Here is a 22,435-nt window from a genome sequence, read left to right as displayed (position 1 = left end):
ACTTTTCCATGTTTCTGTTCCCCATAAATGTTTATCCCTTATTTTCCAATAATTTTTATACCATTTAGGTAACCAAATAGTTAATCCATTTGCTACAGCCCAGGAATCTGTAAACAAATGACATTCCTTTCCCTCTTCATATTGTAAAGCCAGGAATACTGCATATAATTCAGCATATTGACAACTTTGTCCCTTACCCTGTTTTTATAATATCTTTTTATTAGATGGGTTAAAAGTAATGGCTCTCCAATAGTGTTCATTTCCTATATATTTGGCTGATCCATGTGTAAACCATGCATGTTCTTGTTGTATAGGTGTTAACTTATCATATCTTTCATTATATTTAACAGGAGATTGTTCTACAAGTTCTTTATTAGATACTTCAGGTAATTGTGCATCAGGCAAATTTGCTATAAGCTCATGCAATTATAAAATACCTGCAGGTCCTGTTTTGGCTCTATTTTGTATGTACCATTTCCATTTTATAATGCTTGACTCCTAAGCATGTCCAATTTTATGAGATACAGGGTTAATCATTATCCAAGTCATAATAGGAATATAAGGTCATATAACCACATCATGATTTATTTTTAAATGCTCAGTATCCACCAATGCCCAATAAATAGCCAATAATTGTTTTTCAAAAGGAGGGTATTTTATTCCAGCTTTACATCATCTTCATCCTCAGTATCATTCCAAATGTCTCCATCCCATATATCAGGATCTCAATCAGCTTTGTAGTAGCAATTACGGCATGTACTTTCTTTACATTTACCTTACCCTTCCATTTTTTATATATATTTTTAGCACACCACACTGCAGCCTTCTAAGATACATTCTGATAATTTGGAGCCTGATCTCCCAAAATGAAATTCTGACATTGCAGTATAGTCAATTTACTTTGTAGTTCGATGAGCTCCTTTTCCATAGCTAGTTTTTCCCACAATAAATCTTGTGTCTGCAAGCACTTTTTCCCATAGGTGGGCAACATACCCCATCCTCTATGAGCAATAGCAGTAAATTCTTTGCCTTTATCTCCGGCCACAATCTGCAAGATCTCAATCACTTGAGGGGGATCAGCTGTTTATAATTTAACATCCATTGTTCCCCCAAACCAGTCCCTATGGCCCATTCCCAAGCCAAGGAGCTAAACTGAGCATCTTCCCATCCTGGAGTATCACATATGACACACCCAAACCTGTCCTTTTTCTTAAATAATGGCATTGTTTTTGGCACCCTAGCTGATCCTTCTGACTATGCCAATTTGTCTGTGAACATATTTCCCTTTTCTGCAAACAGACTTATAATTTATATGGGCTGATCCACTGAATGTACCACCACAAGTCATATAGGAAATGATAGTATTTATTAAGACATAAAAAGTATATACAAAAGGAAAACCATCCTAAATAGCATACCAACTCAGCACTGGAGAGACATTATGGGCATTTTGCAGCATACATAACCAAAGAAAGCAGTCTTGTCACCTTTGAGTTCTTCTCATCTCTCTTAAATACACTGGAGTAAACATATAAAGTTATTATCTGGAGTCACTGGGCTCAGTGCCATCAGTACATTTGGTCTTCAGAACTGGATCTGGCCAGGAGCCAAGCCTTGAGAGCAGAAACCAGATATCTTTAAGTTTGTTTTGTTTTGTTTTGTTCTCGGGCAGAGAGCTTATCTATCTTGAACGTAGGAACTGCCAGACCACTAAGTTTCTCAAGCAATTTGTTTACTCCTTGCCCTGATTTCACTTTTTGAAAGCACTCTTAAACAAGACTCCATTTTTCTCTACATATAATGAGACTGACTTATTGGTATTCATATATTTTACCAATTTTGACTTCTCTGGTATACAATTTAAACTCTGTAATTGCATGTTTAATAATTATGTCCATAAAAATCTCAGATGAAGAAAAACTTATTTTGACTCATGAGTTCATAGTTTTATTTTGTCATTGGCCAGTTCCATGAATTTGTGCCCATGGTGTGGGAACCCTGAAGAAAGACCCTGCAGAGGAAAGTTGTTCAGGATGTGACTTTCAGGAAGCAAAGATAGGGAAGGGGAAATGGATTGCAAAGAACATGAATTTTTGCAATCCAAAAGCCATCTTATGAATGCAGCATGGCAGAGCCTATGGAAACTGAAACTCAGGTTTATGAGGTACTGAAAACCTTCATGGACACTCTAAGTCTACAGGGTAGAATGTGTACTGCTTCAGATCCCTATGGGTAGATGGGAGGAAACACAAAATGAAAAAAAAAAGGGGGCAAAATAAAGCACTCCAAACAAACCAGCATGCTCCAATTATAGACTCCATTGACAACACAGTAGAAGAAATGTCAGAAAAGGAGTTCAGAATTTACTTAGTAAAACTGCTCCACCACTTTAAGGAGGATATAAAGAGTGAAATCAGAGCTGTTTAATGAAATGGAAGATAACTTAGATAAAATGATGAAGATCCTGAAAATAAATCTAGAAGAAATCTTTGAAATGAAGGAATCAATAAACCTAAATAAAATTCAATGGAAATTAGAACCAAAAGAGGAGACCATTTGGAAGACAGAGACTCAGGCAATGAAGACAAAATATATAATTTTTAAAATTAATTTGACCACACATAAAAGATGATGAATTGTGTAATGTTCCCTCTCTGAGACACAATGCCTGAAAAGCAGTTGCTGAAGCCAATACAGTGGAGCTAATGTCACTACTTCTGGGCTGATAAAAAAGGCCCCCAAGTCAATTACACCAATGCAGGATTTGAACTGCTGCTCCATAAGCAATTGAAAGTCAAACGAATGCAGAAAGAAATGTCTGAATTCATCCAAGAGTGGATAAAGATTCAAGAAGAATATGCAAGAAACTTAGCTAAGCTCTCTCAGAAATCTTTGGCAGCACAGGAGGAAGATTCCCTGGGAGAATCATGGGTTCAGGTGAAGAAGAGCCTGGCACATGAAGAAGAAGTTCATCTCAAGTTCTCCACCAAGAATCACAGCGAGATAGAAAAGTCCCTAATGAACTTTTGAGAGAACTTCAAGAAAGATGTGGTGGGCGAGACCTGGGACCCAGGGTTATACCACATGCATCTAAGATGGCAACTGGCAGAGAATCAAACGACATGCTGAAATCGCCTTGAGAAAAACAGGAAGTGTTTACCATTGACTGTATGATAATTGGTTCAGTCGCCTAGCACGTGGACAGATGTATCTTACATGTATGCTTGAGCTCGTGATCGCTTAACCTTTAATAGGATTGGATGGATGTATCTGATTACAATTGCTTATGCATGAGACTGCTTATATATTGAGGGTGCTGTCCGAATAAAGCAGGAAGCTACTTCATGAACTTCTGAAGAGTATGTGTCCTTTGTCCCGCTGGTCGGCGGCAAGCGGCTAGTGGCAGCAAGTGGCAAGTGGAGGCCCGTATGGGGAATGGTGAGTGCTCAGGTAAGTAAAAGACAGTTTTGCTAGTATAATTAATGAGAAGGTTTCCCTATTTGGTGAAATGGTGGCCTTAAGGTTTTAACGGAAAATTCCCCTAGAGAGGGAATGTAATGGAAGATTCCCCTAGTGAGGGAATGCTAACAGAAGATTCCCCTAGAGAGGGAATGTAATGATAGGCTGTACCAAGAGACAAGCGACATCCTGTAGTAAATGAATATGTGTAAGGTATTACCTTTTCTTGTTTCATTTCACCTTGTTGTTGTTGTGGCATGTAAGGTGTTATTTGTGTTACCTTTTCTTGTTTCATTTCTGTTTGTTGTTGTTGTGGCGATATGGACATTTGTTCGTTTCTGTCAGACTTCCAAAAAATCAAAATTTCAAGAATGGTTAAGAGAAGGACAAAAGATATTAGAAACTGCAAAAGAAGAACAATCTAGTCAAGCTTCTGAAAGAGAAAGTAGATGTTCAGACCTCTGTGCCTCCGCCAGAGCAGTATTAACTCCAGAGATGGGAGTACAACCAGTACCAATCTCAGTTGTCAGCCCATTACCTAAAGGAACAGTGGGACTAATTCTGGGGAGGAGTTCTTCTGCTTTAAAAGGATTAAATATTGTCCCTGGAGTTATAGACCCTGATTTTACAGGAGAAATAAAAATCCTTGCTTCTTCATCAAGAGGTGTAGCAATAATAGCTCAGGGTGATCCCATAGCACAATTGTTGGTCTTACCCAGCTGCCATGATCAATATCCATCAAAGAATATTATTAGGGGAAATAAAGGATTAGGTTCTACTGACCAAAATATGGTCATGTTAACATTGGATTTAAAAGATAGACCTAGGACAAAGTTAGTGATAGAAGGCAAAAGTTTTGAGGGCTTATTAGATACTGGGGCTGACAAAAGTATTATCAAAATTACAGAATGGCCCAAAGCCTGGCCACTTGAAGGCAGATCAGACTTTAAGGGGATTGGGTATGGCTTCCAATCCTAACAAGAGTGCAGCCATATTAAAATGGAAGGATGAAGAAGGTCATAATAGTACCATCCAACCTTACATCCTCGAACATCTCCCAGTAAACTTGTGGGGGAGAGATAACATGGAAAAGATGGATTTACATCTCACATCTGAAATCCCATACAGTAATCCAAAAGCTAATCAAATGATGTTAGCCTAAGGACACATATGGGGAAAAGGTCTTGGGAAAAATAGTCAAGGACCATGTGAAGGGCAAGGTAATGAGATTAATTTCCACACCGGTGTGTATCAACAAATTAATCCTCAACTTTTAATCTATCATTATATGGATGATATTTTGCTAGCTCATAAGGAAAAACCTGTCTTAGAGCAATGTTATAATTCCTTACTAAAGTCACTGGAAAGATGGGGCTTACATATTGCCATTGATAAAGTACAAATGACAGACACCAAAACTTCCTGGGATTTATCATAAATGCAACTATGGTTAAACCCATAAAAATTACTGTTCAGGTGATTTTCAAAAACTTTTGGGTGTTATTAATTGGATTAGACCTTACCTTCATTTATCCACCTCAAGTTTGTGCCCCCTGTTTGATATTCTTAAAGGTGATTCTGACCCCCTTTCTAAGCAGGTGCTTACCCCTAAGGCTCGAACAGCTCTCAAGCTTGTTGAAACAGCTATGGAAAAGGTTCATCTTGATCATATTGACCTAGCTAAGCCTTTATCATTCATTGTCCTGGCCACAAGTAAGTTACCCACAGGAGTGTTTTGGCAAGGGGGTCCTATTCTATGGGTTCACAGGAATTATGCCCCTAACAAGGTCTTGTCCTTGTTTACTGAATCTGTGGCAGAATTAATCCTTAAGGCGTTAAAAGTATCCCTTTCCACCTTTGGTATTCAACATGTCACAGGAATTCCCTATAATCCTACTGGACAAAGCATTGTTGAGAGTGCCCATTTAACGCTTAAAAACATGCTTTATAAAAAAAAAGGGGGGGGAATAGGGGCATCATACAGATCCCCAAAAGACAAATTATCTGTTGCCTTGTTCATCTTATATTTTTTAAATCTCGATTCTGAGGTCCGATCGGCTGCTGACTGTCATTCAGAGCCTAATAAAAAACATCTACCTCAAGTACTCTGGAAGGACATTCTATCGGGACAATGGAAAGGCCAGGATCTGGTATTAATCTGGACCCGAGGATCTGTTTGTGTTTTCCCACAGGACACACAATCACCAATTTGGGTTCCAGAGAGATTGGTCAAGGCCTCAACAGAGACCCAAAAACAGGAAGAAGATGAGGAGACTTCTCCCGCTGATGGTATTGGTGATTTCTCACCAAGTTAATGGAGGAGACTTGCATGAACTATGGGGGATAGTAAGGAAGTGGCCCTATCCTGTACCTCTTACCAACTCTTCTATTCTATATCCTCCTATTTTTACAATTGGCCACATTTCTCCAGTCTGCTGTTCAATGGGGAAAAGAATGGTTTGGGTTTTTCTCCATGGGAGGTCTATTGTGTGTTGTATCTGTTCTGTGCATATAGTGTTTATACAAAATGCGTATACATCAGCGCAGAGAAACAACCATTATTCTCCAAGCTCTAGTTGCGATTGATGCTGGCTCATCCCCCCAAGTCTGGTTAAATATGCTGGACCAGTAGTCAAAGATGGGTAAGATTCATGGGGAGCTCATAGCAAACTAAGACAGGAAATGAGGACTAGAGTCTCATTGTCCAATGACAGGTAAGGATGTTGCTCTGCCATGGACAACCTAAGACAGGCATGGTCTCCATTATAAACAGACAGGGGAGATGTGGCGGGCGAGACCCGGGGCCCAGGGTTACACCACATGCATCTAAGATGGCAACTGGCAGAGAGCCAAACAGCGTGCTGAAATCACCTGGAGAAAAACAGGAAGAATTTACCATTGGCTGTATGACACTTATTTCAGCCGCCTAGCGCGTGGACAGATGTATCCTACATGTATGCTTGAGCTCCTGATTGCTTGACCTTTAATAGGATTGGATGGACATATCTGATTACAATTGCTTATGCATGAGACTGCTTATATATTGAGGGTGCTGTCCGAATAAAGCGGGAAGCTGCTTAATGAAATTCTGAAGAGTATGTGTTGTTTGTCCCGCTGGTTGGCGGCAAGTGGCAAGCGGCGGCAAGCGGCAAAAGACATGAAAAATTGTGACCACCATATCGCTGACCTCTGCAAACAACTCACCAGCTGCAATGCATTTGTGGAGAAGGCCAAGAAAGCACTCACAGATTGGCAGAGAGACCTGGAGATGAAGACCCAGCAGCTGGAGATCAAGATGTGCAACAAGAAGGAGGACATGCATGGAGAAAGCCCCACAGGCCCTCATGCTCTGACCTCATGCTTTGTGTGGACCTCTACAACCAAGCCGAGTTCAAATGGTTTGAAGAGATGGTGACGACCACTAGGAGCTGGAGCAGCTGAAAGTGGAGAGGATAGAGATTATCTGGCAACATTTGTACCAGTACATACAGCTGAAACATGAGACAAACATTTTCAACCAAAGCAGAGTTGAACCTGCTTTGAAAATTGCTTCAAAAACTGCTTTGAAAAGTGGACCTGGCCAAACACAGAGAGTTGTGGCTCAGAGAGCACAAAATGGGTGACATTCACCCTGTGGACAGGGAGATATAGATATGCCTGTGTGGTCCCAGGGGTCCTGCCCAGGAGAGAGGCTGAGTGTCCCTCAGAGAGGAGATGGTTGTTCCTGCTTGGCAAAGCTGCTCTCCCATCTGCTCTCCTGCCCACTGAAGAGAGAGATGGTGATTCCAGAAGTGTTACTTGGATGGCCAGCCTAGGGTCCCAAATATTCCCAGGCCAAGAAGACAGACCTGCAACCCTGCACTTGTCTCCACAACTGAAGCCCCCCAAACCTCATGCCATGCTTTTTGCTCTGAGAACAGACTGAGTGTGGAGCTTTGTGGTCCCTGCTCAGTGTCATAGGGGTGGTCATCACACAGTTGTGCACTTGTATGTCCCAAGGTCTATCCTCCAACTGGTCACTTTATCTCCTTAGGGGCTTTGGAAGATCAGGGGAGGGCCACCTCTGTCTCCAAGCCAATGTCAGAATCAGAATCATGAATAGAAGGTGCCATCAATTCAGCCTACACCTAAAATCTTTAAAGCCCTCTATTTTTCTCATTGCATTCTTGGAGCCACAACCTATATTTTCTTGGATACTTTTAATCGCCATGATTCCTGGGAAGGCCAGTTTTCTGTCTTCCCAGACCAATGCTACCTAGAGAGTTCAGGATGGAAACATCTCATTTGGAAAATTACCCCAAGTCGGAGCATTGAATCATGGTTCCTATCATACAAGCATCATCTCTGAAGTCTCTGGAAATTCCAATCCATCCATTACTCAGCTGCTTTCTCAAGACAGTCCCCATCCTGCCACTCCTGCCCAGTCTCACTTGAGGGAGTTTTCCAAAGTTCTCAACCAGCAAGACCTCCTTCAGTTCTCTACATGTCCAGAGGATTTGAGCGATGGAGATGAAATCACCTCAGAAACAAGTTGGGGTCTGTATACCATGGTATCCTGTCCATCACTGGGCTATCCTGACCAGCACTCTCCCAGGCTACCCACCACGAGCTTAGTGGGGCTCAGTCTGTCCCATATGGGAGACAGGTTAGGGTAAGTCCCTTTGTCATTTTTCATATAGCTCCATCTGCTTATGCATGATAGGGTTTGGGCTATTGTCCCTTGTATGGGCACTGCACACTTTCATGACAATAGGAGTTCTTTGCTATCCAGGTGTGTCCAGCCACCTGGGCCTCAGCTCCTCTGAACTTTCCAGAGTCCTATGCCAATCTCTCAAGTGGTGCCAGTACTTCCTTTCCCTCTGTTCATCTTCCCTGAAGAAGCATGGGCCAGGTGTGATTCAAAAAGTTTTTCAGCACTGCCACTGGGTTCAGTCCATTACTTTCCTTTCTCAACTACAGCAAGCATGATCTCCACCATATTAACCTAGAGAAACAACCTGAGGGGACTGGGAGAAAAAATTGACATAGTGAGCAAGGACAAAATTCCAACCAGGAACCTATGCTATGAGGGTCCATCTTTCTTCATCTTTCAATCAATATCTTTGGATTTACCCTTACATCTGCCATAGGGGCAAAATTCTATGAGCACAATTCACTGATCTTTCCCTCACTTTTACAAGCTAATAATGGATAACATTAATTTTGATGCTTTCAGCATCTCTTCCATTAAATTGGGATTGCTTTCTCATAGTATATATTAGAAAGATGTCCAATATACTAAAGCAAATCAGAAAAAAAATATATGAATGATACCAGGGCTTAACCTCTGTGGCCACCTTCTCCAGTCATGCCTCCTCCTGCTGAAACCTACCACCCAGTCAAGTCATTGAAACCAGGATGGACTGGTTAGGTTGTAACTCTCACAATCCAATCACTTTGCTTTGAGAATTCCTGTGTCAACTAGAGACTACTGGGAAACACCTCACATTTAATCCATAACATTCACTGCTGGTCCTCCACATCTCATGTCCATTTCACAATACAAAATGAATTTAGTCCATCTCCAGGTGTCACTTAGTCATAACAATTCCAGCATTCCACAAGTGCAAGTCCAAAATATCAACTGAAAATGAAGATAATCTCTTGGTTGTGACTCCCTGTAAAAATCAAAAGCAAGTTACATACATCCTATATCCAGTTGAAAACAGTAAATCTTCCAAGTACAAAAGGAAATACTAGGAGCATAGAAAGAATGGATGAGGCCTGAGGAATAACAAAATCTACTGAGTAAACAGGCCACACAAATCCCCCTGTAATTCACCATAAGGCATCCAGGACACTTAACTGCATGTGCTATTTCCAAATAGCCTGAGAATTCCTGCACTTTTGACCTTACCAGTTATAGAGCAAAGGGTTTTGTTTTTCTTTGCCTCTCTCTGCAGCCAGCAGCTTTACTTGGCTAAAAGTCCATGCTACTTCCATGTGTTAATTCCCAGAGATTCCACTCTAACATTGGCACACTTTTTCAGAGGTTCATATTTCACTCTGTCATGGGCAGCTTGCAGGGGCCCAGAAATTATTACAATTTGCTTGGTCTCCCAGGCCTTTTTTTGAAATGATGGTGGAAACATCCAGGACCCCTTAACTTGACCAGCCTGCAATCTTGGAGAGCAAGAACCACATAGATGTCTGCTGCCACCTTACCATATTGTATCCCTGAAATTGCTGCTATAGTGGTAACTGAATATCTTTCTCCCTGAACCTGGTAAAACACTTGCTGGGGCCCTGTGCCAGCAGGGTGACCAGGAGACTCATATCAATAGAATTTTCCCTTTTTCATCCTTGAATATCCAATGCCTGTGGACTTGCAATTCCTTAGATATGCTCAGCTTCTTTCCAATTGTCTCACTGTGACACATTTTGCATGTCTTTAGGGGCTGTAATCTCCTTATTACCATAACTTCCTTGGGCCCTGTTTTTTAAATGATTCCTCTAAAACTCTGTCCAATATGGTTTTTAACTATACTAACAAAAATAACTGCTTTCTTAAAATGCTGTATGTGTATGATATTGATATAAATATTCTAAAGGCTTTATGAAAGTTGGAATAGTTTGATAGTTTTGGCTTTATGTTCTTAGTCATAAATATTACCTTAAAATGCTCTGTAGATGATGTGACAATATTGTCCTTTAGATGACTAACCTCTGATCAAATTTGTAACTACAGGTTGCTCCAATGCTTTTGTCTTCTGCAGTTTTGATCCTATAAAGAACTGAAAAACATAATCATGAAATAGACTCTAATGAAGACTCCTAAAAACAGTTTCCTTTAATGGTAGATCTATTATTCAGAGAAGATTTCTTTCCAATAGGTACTTATGCCTTAATTGATATTACTATAAAAATGAGTTTCCTGTTTCAATAATAGTAAAAAAAGTAAATGTTTTTGCTAAAATTTGCAGACGTTCCATACCACACCAACATACCCACAGAGTTTTCCATATGTGACACAAGATGTGAGATATTTTCAAGTTCAAATATCATTATTTCTTTTCATTTCCTGTGTCACCAAGTCTTTCAGTTTAAAACATAAGTTAAACATCCAAAATCTATGTCAAGATGAATACATATCATTAGGTTTGGTGGTTGCAATTTAATTTCTTTCAAAATTCATACATTAGGTATTTACCTACCTAACAACTCAAAAATTTGTGATACAAGTCACTTATTGAGGTTCAATAAGCTCTAGATTTGGAGGAAATGCACATAAAGTTTGAGTTTGCATATTTCACCTGGGATTCTCTGAAGATCCTTCCACTCTAGCAGTGAGAACCAGAAGCCATGGAACAGAACTTGTGGAGGGAGCTTGTGTTGTGATTGGATCCTGTTACAGGAAGGCAAGGCTTCTGACATCAGCCAGTGCTGGGGTGCTCACTGGTTCCTATTGAAAGTATTTTCTTCTATGCCCCCTTTAAGAAATGCCTCTATTAATATATCACATAGGTTTAGGTTTTATATTTTCCTCGGTAATAAATACATTTATGTTTTTCTCCCATTTTTTTCTATTAGTATATTGGTCAAAACATTGTTTATCAAAATTTGGAATTTAGTCTATTGATTGTGATATAATATAAATATTTTTCTCATTTTTCTTATAAGTATTTCTAACCAATATTAAATTGAGCATATGTCAATCATGATTAATATTTGGCAAAGGATATCATAGTGAGGAAGCAAGAATATTTGGAGAGATATAAGTTGTTTGAGATAAAATATAGCAACAAGACAGGCATGGAGGCACATGCCTGCAATCCCAGTGCATCAGGAATTAAGGTAGGAGGATGGGAGGTATGAAGCTAGTATCAGCAACAGAGTGAGGCCCTAAGCCACATAGCAAGACCCTGTCTCTATATTAAAAGTCTGGGAATATGCCCCTGTGTTCAATTACTCTTTAAGAAAAAAAAATAGTTTGTCTCAAGGTTTAGGGAGCAAGTAAAGATAGATATTTTCTTTATGAATACCAGTAAACTGAGAGTAATTTATGAGGTGACATGATCAGACACTGAAACCAATTAGAGTCCATCTTTACCTAATTATCAGACATGACACATTAGCATAGATATTACAGAATTTAAATGAGTGGGATGAAGACCACCCTTAAGCCGATCTGCAGCTCTGCCTCTGGGTTTGTTCAACCACACTGGGCAACTCATTGACATAACAAAACACTGGCAGTCCTCACTGGCAAGAAGTCAGGGTTCTCTCTTCTATGGTGTATGGATTTATTGTCAGTATGGTGTAGTAACAATGACCCTGTGTTTATTTCATGGACAAGGAGAATCTTTTTTCATGTGTTATGGGGCACAACTTAAGAACAGATGGATCACCACTGAAAAGTCCAAATTTGAGAGTCTGTATTAAGCTGACTGGCTGACTGTCTCACACAATGCCCCCAAAAATGGCTATTGGGAGAACATGACCAACCATAGGGTTGTAGGGGTTCGTATACCAAAAATCACATCAATCATAAGTGTCTGTTGCTATGATTTGAAATTACAAACTAACATCAAGAGATCATCAACAGAAGGGGAAGTGGGTCAAAATGACGCTTACCTAGGTACAACTAAAGAATGATTATTAACATCCACAATATCACTGTTCACGTGGTACATTGGTTAAGAGCAATAGAGATCAAAAGAGAGCAATTTTTCATGACATAAGAATTGTAATTTTGTATTGCTAAACATGTCACACTAAGAAACTGAGGATGGGTTCACAGGCGGGGTGTTGCCATGGGAGAAGATTATTTCCTACATAACATGGAGTCACAGAGCAAAATGGAGTCTGTTCAGTCATTTCTCTTATAGTCTGGCCTATACCATTCTCATGGAGCCAGATCTGTTCATCCCTATCACACTCCCCACTGATTTTATGTACATAATCAAATCATTGATTCATTGGTATTGTATAGGTGATTGTAGTGATTGTGCAACCCCATTAGATTAACAGACTGGATTCTATCTCTAACATATTTAGTTAAACAGTTTATCATGCATGGCTTGATTAAAAGCCCTAACATAATTAGGATGAGATGTCCTGCCATTCTGGTTATTACCATAGTTAACCAGGGGGACCAAGAGAAGAAATTTTGATACCAATTTTTTTAGGTCTTCAGTTTTTCTCCCACTCCTTAAGACTTTTTTTAATCAAAGATAAACTATTATGAATGACACCTGGGTGATTAGTATAGAAACAATAGGTCTCCCCTAAGATAATACATAATTTTCCTTGTTTTAAAAACAGCAAACTTCACCCTCTTTTGTTTTATAAACTACCTCAGCAGGTGAAACAAGGGATCATTTAAGTCACTTACAGAGTTTTTTTTTTTTAATTCACTTAAGTTTAGGTCTATTTGTCCACTTAAGGTTTTGAAATTTTGGTTTCCTATAATGAGGAGTTTATTTGCACTAGGAGGGGAACTAACACAGGGGCGACTTGTTTAGATCAATGCTTGAGTCCCATCAGTTCCCCTTTTCCCTCCCCATCATAATAGTACACCTTGGGAAAGATGTGAATAGTAACACAGAATTCATCCCATTTGGTAATCTCAAAATGTTGAAGGGCCAAGCAATGGTTTATTCCTGACATTGCCCAAGCAAGAGAAAAAAAAACATAATTAATATTTTTTCACTCTTATCTTTAGATGATGGTTGGAGTCTCTGAGAGATGTCCATTTTTCTGTGGTCTTGACTCAGATCTGATGAATACATGTTGTGAGTAAGGTCCTTCCCATTTCAGTCGGGTGTTAGTCCTTTCTGGAAAATTTGATGTAGACATAGTCTTCTGACTGAAATGGGTATTGGAAATCAGTGGTCTCTTGGGGCTGGTTCTTTCATAAGTTGAAGCCATTGGAGAGACTTAACAACAGGTTAGAACAGGAGCAGGTTCTTGGTAAGGGTGGAGGAAGAGATCTGGAAGCATTAACATTTTAATCTCTCAGAACTCATTTGCCTCCAACTTTCTGGACCCAAACTGGCCCTTGTTTTTGTGGTTTAACCCAATTTACCTATCTATATTGACTGTCTTTTAAGATTTTATTATTACCCCTGTAATTTTAGTGAATTTTTACTGCTGTAAGGAAAAAGGACGATGACTGCTCTTGCTGCTTTAACCTGACAGGGGATGATGTGGGGTGGGGCAAGCAGCAAAGAGTTCCTTTTTTAGAAATTGGATCTTTCTAGGGGTAAATTCTTGTTTTAGGAAAGAAATGAAAAACCACAAGTACAAAATAAATAGCACCTGGAACATGTCAATGAATATCATGAAGAAGATGGAAATTAATAGTATTTTACCAGGAGGTGGAAGACCTGAGATGTTGTTTATATAAAAAGGCCTAATAAAGTCTAATAAGACTGGAGAGGATAAGGCCTTAATTGTAAATCTTAAAACTGTTGGAGTTATCAGGAATGTAAACACAACATTTAGTTAATTTACTTATTGTCATCTTATTTTTGTAAATTATCATTTTACTGGCATAATCTCTTTGTTTAGTAGAGATCCCTTTATTTTTGTTACTTAGGGCTAGAGAAGCATATTAGCAAACATTGATTAAGTTGACTTGTATCAGAGGTTAGGATGATCCGTAGGTCTTAAAATGACTAAAACTTATAATTCTGGCAGTTTCTCTTGACAGTTTTCAGGCATTTTTGTCTAAGAATTTTTTTGTGTCACCTCCAGTTTTACTTATTTTGGGGTGGCCAACACAAGTGTACATCTCAACTTACATTAAAAACTATTGTTTTGTTTTTAAAATGTCCAGGAATGACTGTGTTTTAGTTTTAGATGTTTTTTCCTATGTGTTTAGGACCAAGCTAGTCAAATTGACCTTGTTCCTATCTGCTGTTAAAGTCAGATGAATTCCCATAGAGGTCACTTTTGGGGAACTTGAGAGCAACCTCTTAGCACCTTTAGTGCCATTCACTAGGTAGGGTCTCCTTGATGAGGTGACTTCCTTTGGAAGCATTAGGGATGGTTCCTTTTTCCAATAACCCTCCTCTGCTGCAGGTGCACTGATTGACTTCTCATTCTCAAGTGGTCTCATCAATCTCCAGATGGAAGGTCGTATAGCCTATAGTTGCAAAACTCCTTAGAGATATTCTCTTGTTCCCTGGGTTCAGGCTGCCTCTGAGGGCAAGAGCCAAATGTTGGTTCTTTTGACCCCTTTATTTTAATCTTAATTTTTAAGTTTTGATCTTAAACATCCAGCAAGTTAGTTTCATCTGTCATACCATAAGAGTACTGGGCTTCAACATTAATGTCTATGACTTTATAATCATTTACCCATGTTTATTTAAATGGGATCTATATTATCTGTCCTATAGGTGATGACTTATTATCTCAAATTAATTGAGATTGTTTGACCTTGAAGCAGTAACTCTGCCAAACATTAATTAGGCAACAGTGGTAGAGTTTATGAGGACAATACAAAATGGAATTAACAATAGTAAAAACATATTTAGTTGTGTAATAGCTATCTTAAATTTTGACTGAGCTATATATTATATCCCCTGTTTGAGATCACAGTAATTTTATAACAAAAAATCAATCTTTTGAATATAACATTAAATGAGCTGAAGATTGACATATTTTTGGTGCCATTGTAACATGTAGTAAGGTTGGAAGAAGAGCCTTATATCAGGTAAGGCAGGGCTCATAATAAATCTTAGGTAAAGCCATCTAGTTCTGAAGCTGATCTTTATCTTTCTTAAATATCATTATATAAAGTTTACATATATTATTTCCTAAGTCTATACAAATGTTAATTAGCATTTATATGATGATATTACACCTAAAACATGAATGAAAGAAAACTGAGAGAGTTTTTGACTTTCCTTTTGTGTACTAAAGTGGCAAAATGATTTCCTGTTTGATGATATTAACTTGTAAACAGATCAGGCTCTCATTATCTTTTAGAAATACATATACATGTTTATCCCAGTGCAGAAGGTAACATAATGTTCAGGTCCAGTTGCAGAACACTAAATGATATAAATAAATCTCCATTAAAATTTCTCATTTTGATAAGTTTAAGATTACCATTACAAACTTAGGTTGAAGAACACCAGTTTGATAAAATGTCTTTTTAATCCTTTTAAATACTTGTATACCTGGAATATTGAACATATTTAATATATAAATAAGATTAATAAAATCATAATTACATTGATGTTTTTATACTAACCCTTTTTATCTTTTAAAGAAAATTTAGACTTTGTAATGTAGTACAATAATCTAACAGTTGCTGTTTAACCAGAGTTGTGCAAACCCCAATTTAAGACTAGTTGTTCTAGAGAAGAAAATTTAACAGACCCAATGTTAGGAGTAAATTAATGTTTTAAGAATTATTGGTCATTTTAGCATATGGACTGAACTTTGGTTTATATCAGTACATTAATATTTGACCTTAGAAAAAAATCTTGAATAGTTTTACCTGTTTTGTTACTTATATATACTTGTATATATTTTAAAATTTACCCTTAATTTATACTTTTTAATCTCTTAATTAAACACTTTTGTTTACTTAGATGCATTACAGCTTTATTTTATCACATAAAGACTTTTTTATCTAGAAACATTTTTACTAAATACATTTTTATATCTAAAACCTTGTAATGTTTTTTTTAAACTGTTGATTTCCTTTTGTAAAATTTACATTCTGAAAAAATCCTTATAAATTTATGGATTTAGATAAATTACTCCATTTTAATATGATAAAAAACTTTGTTACTTGCAGAAATCTATTTAAATATAGTTGAAACTTTTGGACCCTTTATGTAGAATAATACCTGTTAAGACTTTTAGTACCAATGTTTTCAGTGATAACACAAAGTAAATTTAAATCCTCTTTTTATTTACCAATTTGTCAAAACTCCAAAAATGTTTTAAGTATGTTACCCTATGGAAATTAAGGAGTTAAGAATACTTGATGGTAAATTTAATTTAGCATTTTAACTCTCTAAACCAATCAGATGTCTCCAACAAACACATAGTTATTTTTTAAATGAAGATATCAGAGAAGTGTAATGGGCCATCTCAGTCATTTCTTTCCTGTTGAAGTAAAACCTGAAAACAATGGATATTAGACATTTTACAAAATTAATATTTGCTTATTTTTGACCTAGAAACAAAACTGTGTTAGTAATTTGAAAGCCATACTTTTGTTTACCCAATTTAAAGACCTTTTAAATCATGTGAATCAAAAGCATTTGGATCCATTTATTTAAATTTTAATTCATTGGCTCACATGTTAATTTTGGTACCAAATATGTAGACATGACAATACACCAGTGTACATATACATAAAATAAAGAGATGGACAAAGGTCTTGTAGTTTATTTTTTAAAACCTATTAGACTGAGAGTTAACCCTTGTAAACTGGCCTCTGAATGAAACAGAGCATTAAGAACACTTTATATTTGGATAAAATAGGTCTGCTTAAAATTTAACCTAGGTACATGAGATCAAAATTATGAACTCAAAAAAATAAAATTTATAAAGTCTTTTTGGTCTCCATCCTGATGTGGTACATCTCATCGGAGATGGAAAGGAATTAAGAGAATATAGACAAAGGTTATGGCCTATCCCTCCCTGAAAGAGTTTCCCAAAGAGATGGAAAGGGAACTGCTTCCTCTGGTCTCCTGGGAGAGCTCCCTCAGGTTGGGGTCTTGTTCTAACTGGTTTTTCTGGCCTCTTGGATAGCTGACATCAAGATTGTAGCCTGACATTTTGGTGTACCAACTCCAGGAGTAGGAAGTTCCAATTGGCAGCAGTTTATATTTTAATGTAAGCGTTAGTGAACATGGTTAAAAATGTTTTTTGACATTTTTTCCCAAAATTTGACAATAAAACATTTAATCAGGAAGTTCAGGCTGCTGAAAACAATTTGGTGGTCTTCTGACCTCCAAAGTTGGTCATTCTCTCTCACAGAATTTAGAGAAAGAAAAGTTGTCACAGTGGGTCCTGTCATCAGCAGCTCTTCTGTAGAATTCCTGGAAATTTGTCAACATGCATTGAAGGTTTACATGACAAACATGAGGGAGACTGACCCATGTCAACACTCAATGCAACAAAAAACAGAAAAAGATGAACAAATACAGAACAGGCAATACACCAAAGATAATGACAAGTGACCATTCTTGATTCCTGACCTGAGGGCCTGGACAACGTCTTGCCAGTCCCAGATTGGGAAGTAATGCTGTGCCCAGCCTTCCTCAGAATCCCCAGATACTGATCCGCCAGAAACAGACTTACCGGTCCCCCAGGGGTGCAGAAACAGGAGACTCTCTAAGAGAATTTTGTTCAGTTCTGGGTGGGGCTCCACAGATCGAGCAGCCGGGGTTGAGGAACATCTCTAAGAAGTCTTCCTCTAGGAGCAAAACTGTGGCCTCCACTCTGCAGGAGTTTCTAGGTCAGTGGTGAGTGGTGGTTACCCACCAGGCAGCAAGGATCTCGCTGGGGCCTCCAAATGTTATGGGGCACAACTTATGAACAGACCTATCACCACTGTGATGTCCAAATTTGAGAGTCTGTATTAAGCTGACTGACTGACTGTGTCTCACAATGCCCCAAAAAATGGCTATTGGGAGAACAGCCATGACCACAGGGTTGTAGGGGTTCTTATACCAAAAATCAAATCAATCATAAGTGTCTGTTGCTAAGATTTGAAATTACAAACTAACATCATGAGATCATCAACAGAGGGGAAAGTGGGTCAAAATGACCCTTACCTAGGTACAAACTAAAGAATAGTTACTAACATCCACACAACCACCGTTCACATGGTACATTGGTTAGAGCAATAGAGATCAAAAGAGCAATATTTCATGACATAAGAATTGTCATTTTGTATTGCTAAACATGTCTCGCTGGCAACCGATGATGGGCACAGAGGCAGGGTGCTCCCATGGGAGAAGCTAAGCAATCATTGATGGGAACAGAGGCAGGGTGTACTCATGGGAGAAGCTTATTTCCAAAATAATGTAGAGTCTCAGAGCAAAATGGAGTCTATTCAGTCATTTAACTTATAGTCTGACCTATAATATTCTCATGGGAGCCAGATCTATCAGCCCATCACACATGTTCAGATGGAGATGGAGAGAATTATTCTTGTGATTTTCTCATATTTTTGGATATATTTTCTTTAGGATTTGATTTTAGAATATTTTAAATGTAGTTAATTGACAAAATTATGTATTGTAGTTCTTAAATATTGTTTGACAATGCTCTGAATAAGAACCAGTTATGTGAATGTAAGTATCTCCAGATTTGATTGGTAAAGTTTCCCTGTATGACCATATTTAAATAAAGACACTGCAACATAGTCAGTGATTCTTCAATATATGTAAATTCAAGTAATTTCAGCAAATATATTGAATTATATATACTCATTAAGAGATGAATTGAGTCAGGCATGGTGGTACATGCCTGTAATTACAGTGGCTCAGGAGGATGAGGCAGCAAGATGTTGATTTCAAAAGTCAACTCATTAATAGTGAGGCGATAAGTAATTCAGTGAGATCCTGTCTCTAAATAAAATAAAAAATAGAACTGGGATGTGGCTCAGTAGACAGGTGCCCCTGATTTCAACTCCAGGTACCCACCCACAAAAAAAGAGATGCACTGAAAATATTACATATTTTATGAAGGATCCATGGAGATTTTATGGTAATCCCATAAATTTATTTTATACAAAATCACAAATTCTAACAAGGTGATGCTTAAAGCAGCTATTTCACTGATATGACTAAAAGATCTGACCTGATCAATTGTAGAGCAGGAAAGTTTTTTGATGACCCAAAGATTCTGTGGTCTTAATCCATAGAAGGCTTTCCCCATTCCTCAGGGCTCAAGGTGAGGCTGAATATCATGGTGGATGAGGGTAGTGGAGGAAAGGAAGAAAGGAGCTCACATCATGGTGATCAGATAGCAGAGAGTCTCCACTGGCCAGATACAAATATATACCACAAAGCCGCATCCCAATTGTCACCTCCTCCAGTCACACCATACCACTTCAGTTACAACTCAGTTAATCCACTAAGGGGATTAAATCACTGATTGGGTTGAGAATATTACAACCAAATAATTTCTCTTCGGAACCTCTTTTATTGTCTCACAGGTGGGCTTCTGGGGGACACCTCATACCAAAATGAAAACAAGTGATAACAGAGTAGGTAGTGTAACTCATAAAGTCCTGAAGTGCAAAACATTGTATACAATTATGAACTTCAATCAGTAAACTTAGGATAATGCTGAAATGCATCTTTACTATTTTCCTGAGAAAAACTGTCTTCCCACAACACTCATCACTGCTTCCTTTACCTGTTTGTTCCTGAGACTGTAGATGAGAGGATTTAAGAAGGGAGGAACCATGGTATAACAGGCAGAGAGAATCAAGTCCTGGAGTGTGTCAGAGGTTCATGAAGGTCTCAGGTACACACCTGTGCTGGAACTGAGGATGATGGACACTATGAGGATGTGAGGGGTGCAGGTGGAGAAGGCCTTTACTGAGGCTCTGGTGGTAGATTTCATCACAGTAGAAAATATGAGAATATATGACATGATTATTAAATCAAAGCAGCCACCCCCAACTACTATAATAGAGACTAGAATAAGGACCATGTGGCTGGTAGTGTCAGAGCAAGAGAGCATCAATAGAGAGGGGACATCACAGAAGAACTGATGGACAAGGTTTGACTGACAGAAGGACACTTAGAATGTGTGTCCAGTGTGCACACCTGCATACACCAGGCCACTGAGCAGGGAAACCAGGGTCATGTGGACACAAAACTGAGGGTTCATGATGATGGTATACTGGAGGGGCTGGCAGATGGCCACATAGTAGTCCCAGGCCATGATGGTGAAAAACCGAAGTTCAACACATGCACAAAAAATGACCAAGAAGATCTAGGTTGCACAGCCAGTCACTGAAATGGCCCTGTTGCCAGTGATGGAGTTGACACAGGCGTTGGGGACAGTGATGAATATAGCACATGTCCAAGATGGACAGGTTCCTGAGGAAGAAGTACATGGGTGTGTGCAGGTTCTGGTCAGCAGTGATGACAGTGACAATGAGCCTGTTCCCTAACAAGGTACCCATGTAGGTCACTGTGATTAATGTAAAATAGAGGAAACTCATATTCCAGCCATCAGGAGAGCCAGGGAGGAGAAATTCAGTTACCATAGTGGAATTGGCCATTTACAGGAAATTCTCTTTAACTGGGAAGATAAAGAGATAATAGGAAGCAAAAAACATGATTAATGCACTTATGCTACATAATTATGTCCAAGGTATTTCCCTGCAAAGAAAGGTCACTCCTGATTTTCTCATATGTTTGATCATTTCTAGGTAGAGTGCATACCCCAGTGCAGGTGTGCAGGTCTGCAGACCAGGGTCTGGACATGACCTGCAGGACATGTCCCCAGCTCCTCCATCATGCCTCCCATGACCTCCAGAGATTCCCATGCAGAGCACTTGCAGGAGTTGCTCACCTCCTTTTCTGCAGGGCCACCTGTCTTGCGGGGCATTTTTCAATGCTCCGTAACTTAGTTAGCATCATTCTCTTCCACAAATTAAACTGAGAACATTACTTACCACTCTATCCACTGTTAATAATGTTTTCTCCTTGGTGCTTTTACTGCATGAAGTTGGATTCCTTTGTGCTTAGAATAATTTGCCTTTGTCTCATTGACACTTTCCATTTACTTTCTTTCTTCTCAATGGTATCGTGATCACTTAAAAAGACACTGACTGCAATCCTTAACAGGGGGATTATTATCATTGGTGTAACACTGCTACAGCAGCTCAGACAAGCTCAATCCTGAGTCACCTACATCACCCTTTCCTCTGCCCTTTGTAGACCTGGGTCCCAATCAGCATCTTGCCATGTTCACCACACACACACATAGAAACGTGATCTTGCTGCTGAGTCTGCCTGGGGTCCTCTGAAATGTGAGAGTCTTCCAGGGTCAGGGATGGGTTGATGTTAATTTCAGAGTCATGGTGAAGTTGAAATGGTCCTACTCAGTCTACCTGCAATCTCATCTGATCCCCATCTCTGTTCCTCCATGACACAAACTTGAAACTCATACCTCAGTGACACTCTTGTCACAGCTGTTAGAGCCCCTTTTTCTATTGTCACATAATGATCTGATTTTCCCATTAGAATGTATGGAACTAGAAAGGAGGCTCATATGCAACTTTCCTCTGTAACTCTCTTCATAAATTCTAATTTATTTTTCTACACATCTGTTTTCTTAAAAAATTGGCATATCATACTAAATTGCAGGAAATGAGAATGTGTTCATTACCCCCCACAACACAGTCACATATCATTGAATTTAAGACAATGTAATGTTCATCGTTTTACACATTTAGTAGAAATGACATGACATCCTGCAAAGTAATTAGTTAATAATTGTATTGTCACATTATTGACTAACCAGTAAGGTGGACTGATTTTATTCTACTGATTTACAAATGCATAGCACTGAAATAGGCTTTGGACCTTCTTCACTCCTGTAACATATATAACTTGGGTTGGTTTGAAATAATAAAATCCTAGCCACCCATGCATTCATAAGGTAAAATCTAAAGCAGTAATTGATCAAAAGACATTATTGATGACATAATTATGGCTACAGCTATTCCAAAACCTCGGTTTTAGGAAAATAAGTAAATGATTAGTGTCTTTACATAATGTAATTACTCATTCCTAAGTATCGCATGCTGCCAACCTGAACAGAACAGAGTCTCTCCTTGGCTTCTCCCACCTACTCTGTCTGCAGCCAGGGTGGACCTGTGCAGTCAGCACAGTGCCAGGAGGGATATGGGCAGCTCATTCACCTCTGCTTTATGTGAACCTGGTGCCCTGCTAGAGGGTGCAGGGCCCTTGGGGGGACCAGAGCACAGTATGCAGAG

General features: G+C 38.7%; 2 pseudogenes; one reads left to right on the top strand and one right to left on the bottom strand.

Moving 5' to 3' along the window:
- Positions 1-2,628: 2,628 nt before the first annotated feature.
- LOC124973397 (growth arrest-specific protein 7-like) lies at positions 2,629-7,110 on the top strand (annotated as a pseudogene).
- Positions 7,111-19,782: 12,672 nt separating this feature from the next.
- Positions 19,783-20,713, bottom strand: LOC124973507 (olfactory receptor 14C36-like; annotated as a pseudogene).
- Positions 20,714-22,435: the final 1,722 nt, after the last annotated feature.

This window comes from Sciurus carolinensis (genome assembly GCF_902686445.1).
Source record: "Sciurus carolinensis chromosome 19 unlocalized genomic scaffold, mSciCar1.2 SUPER_34, whole genome shotgun sequence".
NCBI lineage: Eukaryota > Metazoa > Chordata > Mammalia > Rodentia > Sciuridae > Sciurus > Sciurus carolinensis.
This window is presented reverse-complemented; position numbering and strand designations above follow the sequence as displayed.